Source organism: Diadema setosum, chromosome 10, assembly GCF_964275005.1.
Source record: "Diadema setosum chromosome 10, eeDiaSeto1, whole genome shotgun sequence".
Lineage (NCBI taxonomy): Eukaryota > Metazoa > Echinodermata > Echinoidea > Diadematoida > Diadematidae > Diadema > Diadema setosum.
Window position 1 is genome coordinate 5,001 of NC_092694.1, and position 18,447 is coordinate 23,447.

Below are 18,447 nucleotides of genomic sequence, written 5' to 3' on the forward strand. Positions count from 1 at the left end.
CGACGACCTGCTTTCGGATGCTCCTAACGTTACACGTACACTACAGATACAGTACCACGGCACTACCAATACCACCATTTACTTGCCTACATGTACCTACAGGCAGTGCTAACGTTTGTGCGTTTTGCACCAGACATCTAAAATCTATTGATAAACTAGACTGTGACAAGAACTGGAAAGTAAAAATCACAGACCTATTTCAGTGTTTTGGGGGGTTGTCGTCACTTCCATTCTTAAACAGAAAAATAGAATTTTACTGAGTAGAGTTCCCCGCAATACATAACTCACATTCATCGTCATTGACAGGGTACCTATAAGCTAGCTGAATTGAATTTAAGGCAGCGACGAAAGTTGAAAGGTATGCGTACCATAGAGCTCTATGGTCTATGGTATGGCCACAGAACACCCACACGATTTGTACAGCTACATAGTGCGAGCTGTACAGCTACAAATCATGCGGGCTTTCTGAGCCCCTACGTACGTTTCAACTTTGGTTGCTGCCTTCGATTCAACTGAGAATGTACTTGGCTTATACCATATTGAATATCAATGACTGTAAATGCGAGTGTATCACAGGGAATTACTCAGTAAATTTTATGAGTTTGAAGAGTGAAAACAGCAACAGCCCCCAAATGACACTGAAATGAGTGTGATTAGGGCTTACTACTGTGTAGTCAACCTGTCATTGTTTAGTTTCAACTTGGATTTCACAAGACGCAAGATTCATGAAAAAGTAAAATGCCTGCAAAAGGTTGATTTATACACAATCTGTTGAATGCAAGTTGGCAGTTGGAAAAAGTTTCATGTCTCCCAAAATGCTGTTGGCTCAAATTCGCAAAAGTTTCATGCTACAGCATCCACGAACGTTTCTGGTTTTACAGTATACTATTTGAACAATAAGTATCTGAAAAATCCCCACCCAGAAAAATGCCAGACCTGATGTTTGACCCATCATAATAACTCTCTTTATCATTGTCTTCCTTCATTCAGGTAAAGAGCCAGTCATCGTTTGTAACCATCCTTCTCAGAGAGAAGCCTCACTGAGGGGGACATCGATGATGTCTTCGAAGCCCTCTACCAAGATTCCAACTTGGAGGGACAAGACATCAAAGAGGAGCACAACAGCCCAAATTTATTATTACAAATATTATAAAACATATTGAATGATGTATGAAACAACTGCAAAAATGTATTCAGAGTGTGAGGAAATCACTGATTTGCCAAAAAAAAAAAAAAAAAACAACCATTGTAGAAGGTACACAGTGTAGTCTCGTCATTAATCACAGGAGTCTTAGTGTTATGCCTTCGATAACATGTGTTATTTTCTTTGTATTTCATTGTTTTTAATTGCGTAATAACACCATTGAATATCATTGAATCTGATTCTTCTTTTGTGATGACCTTGTTTCATGTGTAAAGACTGTTTGTTGGATGTTTGGCTGATAGCGTTGTCAAGGAGTTAATGGGTGATTGCAATGCAGAATATGTGTCTTATGTTTGAAGTGAGTGCTGAACTTTGACCTTCGTTTTCTCCATTTTTGGTTTTTACGACATTCAACATATTAGAAGACCATAACTTAAGCAAAAGCTGCTTTCTTAGCTAGTCAATGCTGGCGAAAATGAAATGCCGTTGCTAGGGCTTTCGTTATTTTGAGTGCTGATTGGCTGCCTTCCGAGCTCGCCTTGCAAGGATCAGCTGGCGTGCGAAATGAAATGTTGCCAGTTTAACATGTAGTAGATTGATGTTATAATAATTACAATATCAATGCATTTAGCAGTGTTAAATGACTTTAAATAAATAATTTACCATTAAAAAGTTATTATAACGACAAATTTACATTTACAACTTGGAATTTGAGGAGTTTTGACCGTGAAGAAAAATTGTACTTTTGTCTTTTGTCCGCCATCTTCATTTCCGCACCACCGAACTAACGCATTATATACACATAATACATGTTACATACTGTTAGCTAGTGTACCTGGATTTTGACGTCTTGTTTTGATAGATCGTCCCTTTAGCTGTCAGCATTTCCGTTGATATTACTAATCTAGATTATATTGCCAAAAGTCATCTCTTAATCTACGTGTAATTAGACACAATCTGAGTAGCGATGCCGGTCGTTTTTCCCGAACTATCGGCCGCAGTGCCGTGGACCGCCGCCGCCGGGTGCGGGCTGGAGAACTGCGGCAGCGAACTCTGCCTTGAGTGACGCCCGGGTGGCTCGGGCATTGAACGAGGGGTTGCGCAGCCTCGATCCCGCTGACCAGAGGAATCTCTCTGCACTGATAACTTTTGAAAGGAAAATGCCCTTGTACTGAAAGTTGGTACCAGCCATTAACACATGTCCTTAATTACTGTGCAAAATTTCAGCCTAATCCGATAGTCCCTTCATAGTGGTTGCTAGGGAGTTTTGCTTCCTGTTTTTTGTTCCATTCATTGCACGGAGCTTGAATAGACCCTAAACCTTGAAGCCCCTTTTTCTCAGTAAATACTTTTCCAGAGTGTGTACAGCACTGTACTTTCTTTTCATAATTTAGATGGGTTAGGAAGGTCCATTTGTATTGAGTTATACATCATTTTAAAGCTTAGAGTCTGCTCTTTCAGAATCTGCCCCTGAAAATTCATGTCTGCCAACTGTTTGTTCGTTTTGTGGTGCAGGGTCACATATTTTCACCACTTACCCCTAACAATAATCAGTAAGAGATGAATACACAAACACACACATGCGCGCACATGCACGGGCACAAACACATTCACTGTCAAACGTATCAAATAACAGCACTATTATGCAAAACATAATCAACTGGCACTCTAGGATGTTTACATGCACAAATTTTATCATCCACCTGTACATAACTTACATACACATACTGTACATGCATGTGAATGCCCATATTAAAAAATACACCTTGAAACACATCAAATACCAGCATATTGGAACATAGTACTATTTATTAGAATCCAGTCACACTCTTCAATTTTTTCCAGCACAGTGTACATGACTTTACTGTAACCAGGAGGTAGTAGAAACGCTGAATCTACACAGAGGGAAACTCCAAACAAGATCCGCTCAACAGGTCCTTGATAAGATCAGGCATCTTATCGGTCTAAACCATAGCCATTAGATTTAGAACGAAATTGTGTTGGGCTAGTTCATTTTATACAGGGGGAAAGTAATCCTTTTTCCTATAAATGTTTTAGCTCAAATTACCAATTTTTTTTTAAATTTTCATGCAAACGCATCTTGAAATACAGTATGTCCCCCAAAAAAAATTACAACGGGACCCTCCGCAACGATATCTTTAAAAATAGTGAATCCAACTAAATACAAATTCAGGGTATGAAACTATAACTCATTGCCCACATCTTACAGGAAACCCCATTCGATTTGCTTCAGTGGTCAAAGAGAAATGAGGAATTTTGTAGAGGATGTCGGGAATCTCTTTTGTCCTAAGTTCTGTCAATTTTCTTGTCAAAAACCCATTTTTGTATCGTGTTACACAAAAGGAAAATATGCTAAAAACAGCATATCACAATTAACTTTTTTAAAGAATTGTGATGGGGACGACCAATGTTATGTCACATTATAAATGTACAATTGTACTTCTAATGAAATAAATCATAGAAAACCAAGGATTTACACAGAAATTAAAAAAATCTGTGCTGTACTGTTGTGTATACTGGAAAGTATCAATAGTTTTCAGCTAATAAATTCAACACAGAGAATGATTACATCGCTGTTCGATTTTGAAACAGGCTCACTGCATAATGCACATCCAGTACTTTCATGAAGGTGATGCACCTTTACAAATTGAAAGGGGGCGCACATGTCCATCCCCCATTTTTTTATTTCTTTTGTTTTAACAAAAAATGAAATGGGGGTGCGTGCCTGGTGCACACCCCTCGTGATCTGCCAGTGCACAAAGTTCTTGTTGAATGATGATGGGAAATGAATAACCGACAAAGCAACTACAGTCATATCTGTTACATGGGAGCAGTGATGAAACGAGAAATGACAGCCTCACACAAGAATACAGGAAATCTACCAAACCAAAATGTTGCGTGCCTTTTTATATCAAAGGACAATCGCTGATTGAATATTGAGAGTGAAGGTCAAGGTATATGATGCTATTCAAATGGCAATCACTGGCATTAGGAACATTGACCAGTAAGGAGTACACCTGAAGGAGACAAAAAAAGAAAAGATAGAAGAAGAAAAAATTACAGTGCACTCCTATTTGTATTATAACGAAATTCCAGTAAAGCAAAATTAAAATTCAGGCCGCAACATTATCTTCCCTATGTTATTTCATTGTTTAGAAATACTGCTGGTCCCGAGGACTTTGTTATAGACAATGGGAGTCCACTATGCAACAACTACAACCCATAATCCCTGAAATCAGCTCATAATGCTTGGAATCCTGTTCCTGAGATTAGGACTGCGGTTCTAAGCTTCCCCAAAACGTCTCAAGATGCCATGCAAGCTGCCTGGTAGTGTGCTCATTGTTGCCGTGGAACCTCGAGAGATGCCGTACTTTTCCAGCGAAGAGCCACGGGATTCTCTCGTCGGGGAGACTTAGGTGTACCTGCAAAGATTAGAGTATTTATCACCATGTCAGTGTCATTATTTACATTAAAAATGCCACATACAGCTGTAATCATGTAATCACTGGAAAAAAAAAAATCAAATTTATAAGATATTTCGCATCTCACTTAAACAGCAAAATGAACCAGTCAACATTTTGTCTACTTTGACCAATATCTGAGTGAGCTCTTTCTGAGACTTTGAATGGTACCCCTACCATACAGCTTAAAAAATATCTCTACACAATCATAAAATCACCTTAAACAGTACATGTAGTCGTACCTTCATGTTGGAGACAGAAGTTGGAAGAAGCTCGACATCACAGGACTTCACACCAGAATTCACCCAGGAAGATGTGCATGTACACTTAGAGTGGGCCCCTACAACCAAAAAGGAAGCGGACAGCATGATGGACCCGTGGACCTCTTCTCGCATCAGCCACCTGCATTAACCATAGATTTTGACGAGAAAGACAATAGACCTACATGTAATTACAATGTATCACAATAGTTATAATCCACAGCAATAAAACTGAGGTGTGTAAAATTATGAAGTAGAAATTCTATGCAATAAATATTTTGTAGGTGTCAGTCATCCCTGCTAAATTTATAGAATATCAAAACTTCAAATATACAAGTCTATTTATTGTTCTTTCTTGTGTAATTGTCGTGACTACATACAGACACAGTGTACATACAGATAATTTCTAGTACCTTGTACATTAACTTGTCTACGGTGTCTACAAAGTACACATTGCAATGTGTACTTAGTAGACACCATAGACAAGTTAATGTTAATTTGAACACTTCGAGAACGAAAGCTGATGTTACAGCTACGTACATATAGTTTGCTTGATATGATTGATAATTCACGCTAGGATTGACAACTTTTCCAGATTGGAATACTCACACAACGTACAGTACCACCTGTTAAAACCACACTAAATACCGATAAATGTGAGGAAAAATTCGCTTCTTGTTCTAATCACAGGTTCAAAATAAGCTTGCGTTTACAGCTAGGTAGGCCCTAGGCCTACCTTGAAAAAAAAAAAATATGGACAAACATGCAAGGAAAGTTCGTTCATTATTTTCTGCAACTGTACAAGCGGGGAATGTTGAGTGAAGTACATGTAGAAAACAGCCACAATTTGTGCTGTGACAGTGTGAACCGAGTGTTACAACAACTCGATCGTTGTGGGGGAATTGCGTTTAGCTGAGGCAATTCTAAGTACCCAGAAAAGAAAAAAATAAGTCAAGGAGCCATTATGGGTTTGGAATAAATTTTTACACCCACAAATTTACTGAAAAACAAAGTTTTAAAAGCACATAACCTATCGTATGTAATCAGCTCAAGATTCACGATCGCCGTGATCAGCTGTTCCTTCGTACAGACTAACATGCTACAGGCACAATTTGCTGTTATTAGATTACTGACACAACAAATCGATCATTGTGGGGGAATTGCGTATAGTTGAGGTAACTTACATACTCATGAAGGATGATAAGTAAGCCAAGGAGCTGTAATTGATTTGACATCAGTTTTACATCAACAAATTTACGGAAATACGACGTTTGAAAAGCACAAAACCTACCGTAATCAGCTCAAGATTCGCGATTGCCGTGATCAGGTGTACGCACAACACGCACAACAGTACCAGCAGAATCGACAGTGAACAGGTGCAGGTACTCCTTGATGCCGTGATTTCAGCTTGATCCTTCTTCGAAATTGCATGATGATAAATGTGACCTTCTTTTCCTCTTGTGTGTTGATTTTAAGGCTTCTAATTTCTACCTCAACTTGCTAAAAAACAATCTAACAAAGCGGAAAAATGTCACATTTCCGTACTGAACAGCAGTCACGATACGTGTGTTGCATGCGGTAAGCCTACACTAGAGCACTACAAATACACCCCACACACGTACACCGCGGCCGCTGCTGTTATGCAGCAATCCCCATAGTATAACACGTAGATAGATCGATGGCTTGTAAACAAGGGTCTCCGGCGCGCGCGCGCAGTTGACCAATCGCGCGCGAACAACGCGTATTTCGATCTGGTGTCTTGGTAACGAGGCTGTTTACGCGTCTGGGAGACAAATGTGGGTACTAGGGTTCAACGCAGAATTTCTTAGACACGATAGCCAAAAGAACAGTCATTTTCGACGTAAACGAAGGGGATTTGGTCTTCAGACGTAAGATTTTTGTCAACTTTTGAGACTGACATCCCACCTTTCTCTTCAAAATTTCACATTTTGTAGATTGTATTTCGAAATATTGTTGATATCATCAGAAACTAGAACATTTCCCGTTCAACATGATACCAAAATGTCAAGTTGGTCCCTGAGAACCTAAAGGTCTTTTTTTTTTTTTTTTTTTTTACAAAAAGACCTTTAGGTACCCCAAAAAAGACCATCCCCCAAAAAGGACTTTTAAGTCCCCCAAAATAGACCTTTGAGTACCTGAAGCGCAAACTCAGATGAGGGACCTAACGGTCCCTTTTGGGGTACGCAGAGGTCTTTTTTGGGGTACCTAAAGGTCTTTTTACAAAAAAAAAGACCTTTAGGTACCCCAAAAAAGACCATCCCCCAAAAAGGACTTTTAAGTCCCCCAAAATAGACCTTTGAGTACCTGAAGCGCAAACTCAGATGAGGGATCAAACGGTCCTTTTTTGGGGTACGCAGAGGTCTTTTTTGGGGTACCTAAAGGTCTCTTTTTTTCAGGTACTCAAAGGTCTATTTTGGGGGACTTAAAAGTCCTTTTTGGGGGATGGTCTTTTTTGGGGTACCTAAAGGTCTTTTTACAAAAAGACCTTTAGGTACCCCAAAAAAGACCATCCCCCAAAAAGGACTTTTAAGTCCCCCAAAATAGACCTTTGAGTACCTGAAGCGCAAACTCAGATGAGGGACCAAACGGTCCCTTTCGGGGTACGCAGAGGTCTTTTTTGCTAACCCTACTATTTTCTTAGAAAAATCGTTATTACTTTCTTATTTCTTACTTTTTTGAGCTGAAATTGATATAATATATGATTTAATTATAACCGATCGATCCTATACCATTTTTTGTGAAATTTTTCTGCAGACGAGAAATATAGGGCGTTTCCAAAATATTATAGGTACCCGGGGGTCCTTTATTTGGTTACCATGGTTACGGTTCCAACTCAACTTAGTTAGGGTTTTTGAATTGTACCTTATTTAGCTAGTACTTAACCCCATGACCTTTGACCTGCAGCCCCTGTAGGTCAAAGTTCAATGTTCAATCCTAACCAAAAAATGCAGTTGGGTTGTAACGCAGGATAAAAGTATAAGGTGCCTGTTCTAGGGCTGAAAATAGCACATTTTATTTTCAGAGAAAAAAATTTAAAACAATGCTGGGCAGAAAGCCCATACAATTTTCTATAACATATCCAAAAATTAGCTCAAACGGACTATTTTTAACGAAAATATGGCAATTTTTTGGACAAAAGTGGTGTTGCGTCTTTTAATTTTTCCAAATTAGGCTCTTCTTGCATCACTGATAAAATCCTTTTTCGTAGACGTAATGATTTTTTTTTCATCTAAAATAAGCCTTAAGACTTGTTCTACACTATATTAAAAAAGAAAATTTCTATCTCCCAAGAAAAAGTTGAAAATTTTTAACCCTAATTAGGTAAGGGTTAGAAAAATTCAAGAAAAATCACCATGGCAAAACTTTCGCCGCAGATGGCGCTCTGCTCCCAAAGACTTGGTTACTTGGTTACTTGATTACATCAAAGAGGGGCACAACAGCCCAAATTTATTATTACAAACATTATAAAACATATTGTATGATGTATGAAACAACTGCAAAAATGTATTCAGAGTGTGAAGAAATCACTGATTTGCAAAAAAAAAACAAAACAAAAACCATTGTAGAAGGTGCACAGTGTAGTCTCGTCATTAATGACAGGAGTCTTAGTGTTATGCCTTCGATAACATGTGTTATTTTCTTTGTATTTCATTGTTTTTAATTGTGTAATAACACCATTGAATATCATTGAATCTGATTCTTCTTTTGTGATGACCTTGTTTCATGTGTAAAGACTGTTTGTACCAAATTTTAGCTTCATTGGATGTTTGGCTGATAGCGTTGTCAAGGAGTTAATGGGTGATTGCAATGCAGAATATGTGTCTTATGTTTGAAGTGAGTGCTGAACTTTGACCTTCGTTTTCTCCATTTTTGGTTTTTACGACATTCAACATATTAGAAGACCATAACTTAAGCAAAAGCTGCTTTCTTAGCTAGTTAATGCTAGCGAAAATGAAATGCCGTTGCTAGGGCTTTCGCTATTTTGAGTGCTGATTGGCTGCCTTCCGAGCTCGCCTTGCAAGGATCAGCTGGCGTGCGAAATGTAATGTTGCCAGTTTAACATATAGTAGATTGATGTTATAATAATTACAATATCAATGCATTTAGCAGTTTTAAATGACTTTAAATAAATAATTTACCATTAAAAAGTTATTATAACGACAAATTTACATTCACAACTTGGAATTTGAGGAGTTTTGACCGTGAAGAAAAATTGTACTTTTGTCTTTTGTCCGCCATCTTCATTTCCGCACCACCGAACTAACGCATTATACACACATAATACATGTTACATACTTTTAGCTAGTGTACCTGGATTTTTGACGTCTTGTTTTGATAGATCGTACCCTAACCCTAGCATTTCCGTTGATATTACTAATTTAGATTATATTGCACGTAAGTCATCTCTTAATCTACGTGTAATTAGACACAATCTGAGTAGCGATGCCGGTCGTTTTCCCGAACTATCGGCCGCAGTGCCGTGGACCGCCGCCGCCGGGTGCGGGCTGGAGAACTGCGGCAGCGAACTCTGCCTTGAGTGACGCCCGGGTGGCTCGGGCATTGAACGAGGGGTTGCGCAGCCTCGATCCCGCTGACCAGAGGAAACTCTCTGCACTGATAACTTTTGAAAGTAAAATGCCCTTGTACTGAAAGTTGGTACCAGCCATTAACAGCATGTCCTTAACTACTGTGCAAAATTTCAGCCTAATCCGATAATCCCTTCATAGTGGTTGCTAGGGAGTTTTGCTTCCTGTTTTTTGTTCCATTCATTGCACGGAGCTTGAATAGACCCTAAACTTTGAAGCCCCTTTTTCTCAGTAAATACTTTTCCAGAGTGTGTACAGCACTGTACGTTCTTTTCATTATTTAGATGGGTTAGGAAGGTCCATTTGTATTGAGTTAAACATCATTTTAAAGCTTAAGAGTCTGCTCTTTCAGAATCTGCCCCTGAAAATTCATGTCTGCCGACTTTTTGTTCGTTTTGTGGTGCAGGGTCACATATTTTCACCACTCGCCCCTAACAATAATCAGTAAGAGATGAATACACAAACACACACATGTACCAACACACACATGCGCGCACATGCACGGGCACAAACACATTCACTGTCAAACGTATCAAATAACAGCACTATTATGCAAAGCATAATCAACTGGCACTCTAGGATGTTTACATGCACAAATTTTATCATCCACCTGTACATAACTTACATACACATACTGTACATGCATGTGAATGCCCATATTAAAAAATACACCTTGAAACACATCAAATACCAGCATATTGGAACATAGTACTATTTATTAGAATCCAGTCACACTCTTCAATTTTTTCCAGCACAGTGTACATGATTTTACTGTAACCAGGAGGTAGTAGAAACGCTGAATCTACACAGAGGGAAACTCCAAACAAGATCCGCTTAACAGGTCCTTGATAAGATCAGGCATCTTATCGGTCTAAACCATAGCCATTGAATTTAGAACAAAATTCTGTTGGGCTAGTTCATTTTATACAGGGGGAAAGTAATCCTTTTTCCTATAAATATTTTAGCCCAAATTACCAAATTTTTGTAAATTTTCATGCAAACGAATCTTGAAATACAGTATGTCCCCCAAAAAAATTACAACGGGACCCCCCCCCCCCAATGATTAGCTGGACACCATACACTTAGTGTTGTTCATGTAAATAGTCCTACAAAGTGTACATGTTGCTAAATTGCATTCCAAGTGGCAAAACCAGCCAGTAACCTGCATACTTCTCAGTTTCCAGAGTGTATTAAAATACCGGTATAATAGAGACAATTTAAAACAATAAAAAACAATATATAAATGACGCACAGGTCTGAGTGCGTCAGTCGGAATTGTGTGCATAAGGTAACTATGGAATGCTTAACCCACGAGGCGAAGCCGAGTGGGTTTAGGCTAAATTCCATAGTTACCGCATGCACACTATATTCAGACTGACGCACGAAAAGACATATGCGTCATCTGATTTATAGAATGGGTAATTTTCTTGTCAAAAACCCATTTTTCTATCGTGTTACCCGATGACAAAATTACTGGATGTATTTCCTTTTGGCTTGCCGTAAACGGGCATGCATACCTGTGCTTATCGTTTTTACTGGATGCATGGCCAGCCATGCATCAGTTTTTAATGGATGCATGGCCAAGCTGAGTGCGCGAACCTTTGTTACAAGTACGCGTACTCTTGCTAAGTGCGCGATAACATGTTTACCACTGTGACTCGGCGTGCATAAAACACGAAAGGAAAATATGCTAAAAACAGCATATCACAAATAACTTTTTTTAAAGAATTGTCATGTGGACGACCAATGTTATGTCACATTATAAATGTACAATTGTACTTTTAATGAAATAAATCATAGAAAACCAAGGATTTACACAGAAATTAAAAAAATCTGTGCTGTACTGTTGTGTATACTGGAAAGTATCAATAGTTTTCAGCTAATAAATTCAACACAGAGAATGATTACATCGCTGTTCGATTTTGAAACAGGCTCACTGCATGATGCACATCCAGTACTTTCATGAAGGTGATGCACCTTTACAAATTGAAAGGGGGCGCACATGTCCATCCCCCATTTTTTCTTATTTCTTTTGTTTTAACAAAAAATGAAATGGGGGTGCGTGCCTGGTGCACACCCCTCGGGATCTGCCAGTGCACAAAGTTCTTGTTGAATGATGATGGGAAATGAATAACCGACAAAGCAACTACAGTCATGTCTGTTACATGGGAGCAGTGATGAAACAAGAAATGACAGCCTCACACAAGAATACAGGAAATCTACCAAACCAAAATGTTGCGTGCCTTTTTATATCAAAGGACAATCGCTGATTGAATATTGAGAGTGAAGGTCAAGGTATATGATGCTATTCAAATGGCAATCACTGGCATTAGGAACATTGACCAGTAAGGAGTACACCTGAAGGAGACAAAAAAAGAAAAGATAGAAGAAGAAAAAATTACAGTGCACTCCTATTTGTATTATAACGAAATTCCAGTAAAGCAAAATTAAAATTCAGGCCACAACATTATCTTCCCTATGTTATTTCATTGTTTAGAAATACTGCTGGTCCCGAGGACTTTGTTATAGACAATGGGAGTCCACTATGCAACAACTACAACCCATAATCCCTGAAATCAGCTCATAATGCTTGGAATTCTGTTCCTGAGATTAGGACTGCGGTTCTAAGCTTCCCCAAAACGTCTCAAGATGCCATGCAAGCTGCCTGGTAGTGTGCTCATTGTTGCCGTGGAACCTCGAGAGATGCCGTACTTTTCCAGCGAAGAGCCACAGGATTCTCTCGTCGAGGAGACTTAGGTGTACCTGCAAAGATTAGAGTATTTATCACCATGTCAGTGTCATTATTTACATTAAAAATGCCACATACAGCTGTAATCATGTATCCACTGGAAAAAAAAAATCAAATTTATGAGATATTTCGCATCTCACTTAAACAGCAAAATGAACCAGTCAACATTTTGTCTACTTTGACCAATATCTGCGTGAGCTCTTTCTGAGACTTTGAATGTAAGAAAAAAAAATGTAGGGTTGGGGGTACCACCTATTGTCACCCTAAGGATCTGTAGCTTGTTTATCCTAAAAATATAACACAAATTTGCCTAATTCTTACCTCAAATACGCCATAAATACTGCAATTTTGAATGTCGTGACCATCTCGTTATGAATCTCCGTTTTAAGATAGCGCAATTTTCGTGCGTGCGTTCTGTTTTCTTCGCGCAGTTAAAAAGGGTACCTTGCGATCGGCACCCCTCCCCTCCATAGGTAATACCCGTGAATTTCACAGCATAGGTAATACACGTGAATTTCATGGCATAGGTAATACACGTAAATTTCACAGCCATGCGTCGTTGCTGAGCGGATGTGTAATTTTTCGCTTGGTTTGTTAGTTTGTTTTTGACTTTGATTATCGTTTCTTCGTTTTTATTGTCTTTATAGCTAATGACACTTAATCCCGCGTGAACCTTTTCGTTCTATACGTAAACAGCCATGATATGCAGGGTGCCGATGGGAAGGTACCCTGCCGATAGGTGGTACCCCTACCATACAGCTTAAAAAATATCTCTACACAATCATAAAATCACCTTAAACAGTACATGTAGTCGTACCTTCATGTTGGAGACAGAAGTTGGAAGAAGCTCGACATCACAGGACTTCACACCAGACTTCACCCAGGAAGATGTGCATGTACACTTAGAGTGGGCCCCTACAACGAAACAGGAAGCGGACAGCATGATGGACCCCTGGACCTCTTCTCGCATCGGCCACCTGCATTAACCATAGATTTTGACGAGAAAGACAATACATGTAATTACAATGCATCACAATAGTGATAATCCACAGCAATAAAACTGAGGTGTGTAAAATTATGAAGTAGAAATTCTATGCAATAAATATTTTGTAGGTGTCAGTCATCCCTGCTATTGAAAGTGCTAAATTTATAGAATATCAAAACTTCAAATATACGAGTCTATTTATTGTTCTTTCTTGTGTAATTGTCGTGACTACATTCGACACAGTGTAGCCTATACAGATAATTTCTAGTAGGTTGCCTACCTTGTACATTAACTTGTCTACGGTGTCTACAAAGTACACATTGCAATGTGTAGACACCATAGACAAGTTAATGTTAATTTGAACACTTCGAGAACGAAAGCTGATGTTACTACAGCTACGTACATATAGTTTGCTTGATATGATTGATAATTCACGCTAGGATTGACAACTTTTCCAGATTGGAATACTCACACGACGTACAGTACCACCTGTTAAAACCACACTAAATACCAATATTACGATAGGCCTATATGTGAGGAAAAATTCGCTTCTTGTTCTAATCATAGGTTCAAAATAAGCTTGCGTTTACAGGTAGGCCCTACCTTGAAAGAAAATATGGACAAACATGCAAGGAAAGTTCGTTCATTATTTTCTGCAACTGTACAAGCGGGGAATGTTGAGTGAAGTACATGTAGAAAACAGCCACAATTTGTGCTGTGACAGTGTGAGTGTTACAACAAATCGATCGTTGTGGGGGAATTGCGTTTAGCTGAGGCAATTCTAAGTACCCAGAAAAGAAAAAAAATAAGTCAAGGAGCCATTATGGGTTTGGAATAAATTTTTACACCCACACATTTACTGAAAAACAAAGTTTTAAAAGCACATAACCTATCGTAATCAGCTCAAGATTCACGATCGCCGTGATCAGCTGTTCCTTCGTACAGACTAACATGCTACAGGCACAATTTGCTGTTATTAGATTACTGACACAACAAATCGATCATTGTGGGGGAATTGCGTATAGTTGAGGTAACTTACATACTCATGAAGGACGATAAGTAAGCAAAGGAGCTGTAATTGATTTGACATCATTTTTACATCAACAAATTTACGGAAATACGACGTTTGAAAAGCACAAAACCTACCGTAATCAGCTCAAGATTCGCGATTGCCGTGATCAGGTGTACGCACAACACGCACAACAGTACCAGCAGAATCGACAGTGAACAGGTACTCCTTGATGCCGTGATTTCAGCTTGATCCTTCTTCGAAATTGCATGATGATAAATGTGACCTTCTTTTCCTCTTGTGTGTTGATTTTAAGGCTTCCAATTTCTACCTCAACTTGCTAAAAAACAGTCTAACAAAGCGGAAAAATGTCACATTTCCGTACTGAACAGCAGTCACGATACGTGTGTTGCATGCGGTAAGCCTCCACTAGCACTACACACACCGCGGCCGCTGCTGTTATGCAGCAATCCCCATAGTATAACACGTAGATGGCTTGTAAACAAGGGTCTCCGGCGCGCGCGCGCAGTTGACCAATCGCGCGCGAACAACGCGTATTTCGATCTGGTGTCTTGGTAACGAGGCTGTTTACGCGTCTGGGAGACAAATGTGTGTACTATTAGGGTTCAACGCAGAATTTCTTAGACACGATCGCCAAAAGAACAGTCATTTTCGCCGTAAACGAAGGGGATTTGGTCTTCGATCAGACGTAAGTTTTTGTCAACTTTAGAGACTATGACATCCCACCTTTCTCTTCAAAATTTCACATTTTGTAGGTTGTATTTCGAAACTAGAACATTTCCCGTACAACATGATACCAAAATGTCAAGTTGGTCCCTGAGTACCTAAAGGTCTTCTTTTTTTTTTTTTTTAACAAAAAGACCTTTAGGTACCCCAAAAAAGACCATCCCCCAAAAAGGACTTTTAAGTCCCCCAAAATAGACCTTTGAGTACCTGAAGCGCAAACTCAGATGAGGGACCAAACGGTCCCTTTTGGGGTACGCAGAGGTCTTTTTTGGGGTACCTAAAGGTCTTTTTTTTTTCAGGTTCTCAGAGGTCTATTTTGGGGGACTTAAAAGTCCTTTTTGGGGGATGGTCTTTTTTGGGGTACCTAAAGGTCTTTTTACAAAAAGACCTTTAGGTACCCCAAAAAAGACCATCCCCCAAAAAGGACTTTTAAGTCCCCCAAAATAGACCTTTGAGTACCTGAAGCGCAAACTCAGATGAGGGACCAAACGGTCCCTTTTGGGGTACGCAGAGGTCTTTTTTGCTAACCCTACTATTTTCTTAGAAAAATCGTTATTACTTTCTTATTTCTTACTTTTTTGAGCTGAAATTGATATAATATATGATTTAATTATAACCGATCGATCCTATACCATTTTTTGTGAAATTTTTCTGCAGACGAGAAATATAGGGCGTTTCCAAAATATTATAGGTACCCGGGGGTCCTTTATTTGGTTACCATGGTTACGGTTCCAACTCAACTTAGTTAGGGTTTTTGAATTGTACCTTATTTAGCTAGTACTTAACCCCATGACCTTTGACCTCTAACCCCTGCAGGTCAAAGTTCAATGTTCAATCCTAACCAAAAAATGCAGTTGGGTTGTACGCAGGATAGAAGTAAGGTGCCTGTTCTAGGGCTGAAAATAGCACATTTTATTTTCAGAGAAAAAAAATTAAAACAATGCTGGGCAGAAAGCCCATACCATTTTCTATAACATATCCAAAAATTAGCTCAAACGGACTATTTTTAACGAAAATATGGCAATTTTTTGGACAAAATTGGTGTTGCGTCTTTTAATTTTTCCAAATTAGGCTCTTCTTGCATCACTGATAAAATCCTTTTTCGTAGACGTAATGAATTTTTTTTTCATCTAAAATAAGCCTTAAGACTTGTTCTACACTATATTAAAAAAGAAAATTTCTATCTCCCAAGAAAAAGTTGAAAATTTTTAACCCTAATTAGGTAAGGGTTAGAAAAATTCAAGAAAAATCACCATGGCACAACTTTCGCCGCAGATGGCGCTCTGCTCCCAAAGACTTGGTTACTTGGTTACATCAAAGAGGAGCACAACAGCCCAAATTTATTATTACAAACATTATAAAACATATTGTATGATGTATGAAACAACTGCAAAAATGTATTCAGAGTGTGAAGAAATCACTGATTTGCAAAAAAACAAAAACAAAACAAAACAAAAACCATTGTAGAAGGTACACAGTGTAGTCTCGTCATTAATGACAGGAGTCTTAGTGTTATGCCTTCGATAACACGTGTTATTTTCTTTGTATTTCATTGTTTTTAATTGCATAATAACACCATTGAATATCGTTGAATCTGATTCTTCTTTTGTGATGACCTTGTTTCATGTGTAAAGACTTTGTACCAAATTTTAGCTTCATTGGATGTTTGGCTGATAGCGTTGTCAAGGAGTTAATGGGTGATTGCAGAATGTGTCTTATGTTTGAAGTGAGTGCTGAACTTTGACCTTCGTTTTCTCCATTTTTGGTTTTTACGACATTCAACATATTAGAAGACCATAACTTAAGCAAAAGCTGCTTTCTTAGCTAGTTAATGCTGGCGAAAATGAAATGCCGTTGCTAGGGCTTTCGCTATTTTGAGTGCTGATTGGCTGCCTTCCGAGCTCGCCTTGCAAGGATCAGCTGGCGTGCGAAATGAAATGTTGCCAGTTTAACATGTAGTAGATTGATGTTATAATAATTACAATATCAATGCATTTAGCAGTTTTAAATGACTTTAAATAAATAATTTACCATTAAAAAGTTATTATAACGACAAATTTACATTCACAACTTGGAATTTGAGGAGTTTTGACCGTGAAGAAAAATTGTACTTTTGTCTTTTGTCCGCCATCTTCATTAACTCTGCCCCCCCACGGAAAAAAGCAGTAACTGACATTTTTATGAATGTTTACTTTTTTGCAAAAATGAATAGTTTACCCAATGCTCTCCAATGTTAATAGGTCAGTTTTGCAAAAAGAAAAATGAAAGTGACCAAAAATACAATTTTTCACTTTTGCAAAAAGCAGTAACTGCATCCAGTTGATTCAACTTTGCAAGTTTCCCCACGGAAAAAAGCAGTAACTAACAAAGCCCACGGAAGAAAGCAGTAACTAACAATTTAGTCTTTATCATTCAGACTCTGTATAGTCCTTCCTGTATATTTTTTTCCCTAATACCATTTATTTTTTCTACTAATTTTTTTTAACAATGTAAACAGCAGTTTCTCCCATAATTTAGGAGAGTAGATATAAAAAGATTGTTTCACCAGTAACTTGACTCTGCCCGCAGGGAATCATATGACAAGTTGTAGAAAAAGCTTCTTTCTGGAGACTAGCAAACCTGGCAGACTCAGCGCGCTCAGAGTGCAGAATACGCGTGCAGCTGCAGCTGCATGCGCATAAATTCTGCAGCATCCAGTAACTAGCTGAACATTGCATCACATCACAGTCATCACTTGCATGCACAGTATTGCAGGTCTGGTACAGTTTGAGTGATCATGCCAGTGCTAACCATGCTGCAACACAGTTTCTGCGGTCCAGGCATGCCTGTAAATCTATCATGAATTGCAGAGGAAAAGTCATGGTAGCCATGGCTTTGGCCAGAACCAGAAAATCTAGGTGAGCTGAAAATATATTGAAGGGAGATGAGCACTAGTATTAATGCACTAACGTTAGTCTAATGTTAGATGTAGGCCCTAAAGTTTAAAATAGGTCTACCAGATCTAAAGTTACAGAGTAGATCTAGATTCTAATCTATTGTTAACTGTTTAGTGTTAGACAAAATGTCAGTAGGCCTAATCTAACGTAATAGATCTAGGTCTAGCACTAACATTGGGCATAGATCTGTAGTCTAGCTTAAGTGTAACGTCAGAGTTCGACTAGGATCTAAGACGAAGAGACTTGACTTTATTTTCTAGTCCAGGGTCATGTGTCAGAGGCCAGGCCGGGCACTCCAAAGTTCAATTAGGGTACATAGGTGTCTACCTTATTTTTACACAGAATGCCATTCAATCTACAAGACCTAATCTAGGTCTAGCGATAGGTCCTAGATCTTATAGATCTAGACTAACCAGAAAGTAGAAGAACTTTATAACCTGGTGGTGGTAACAATTCTCCTCCTATGGTCATGTGACATGTGCAGTTACTGCTTTTTTCCATGGGGAAAACAGCAGACTCCTGGCCGTC

The 18,447-nt window shown here is 38.7% G+C and overlaps 2 long non-coding RNA genes across 2 annotated transcripts; both read right to left on the minus strand.

Annotated features, from left to right (window-relative positions):
• Positions 1–2,925: 2,925 nt before the first annotated feature.
• Positions 2,926–6,504, minus strand: LOC140234063 (uncharacterized). The gene is made up of 3 exons (XR_011901569.1): positions 6,178–6,504; positions 4,869–5,028; positions 2,926–4,587 (listed from the first exon to the last, which is right to left on the minus strand). It is a non-coding gene; the product is annotated as an uncharacterized lncRNA (long non-coding RNA).
• Positions 6,505–10,075: 3,571 nt separating this feature from the next.
• LOC140233698 (uncharacterized) lies at positions 10,076–14,774 on the minus strand. Its single transcript, XR_011901563.1, has 3 exons — positions 14,374–14,774; positions 13,060–13,219; positions 10,076–12,256 (listed from the first exon to the last, which is right to left on the minus strand). It is a non-coding gene; the product is annotated as an uncharacterized lncRNA (long non-coding RNA).
• Between the last annotated feature and the right edge of the window lie 3,673 nt (positions 14,775–18,447).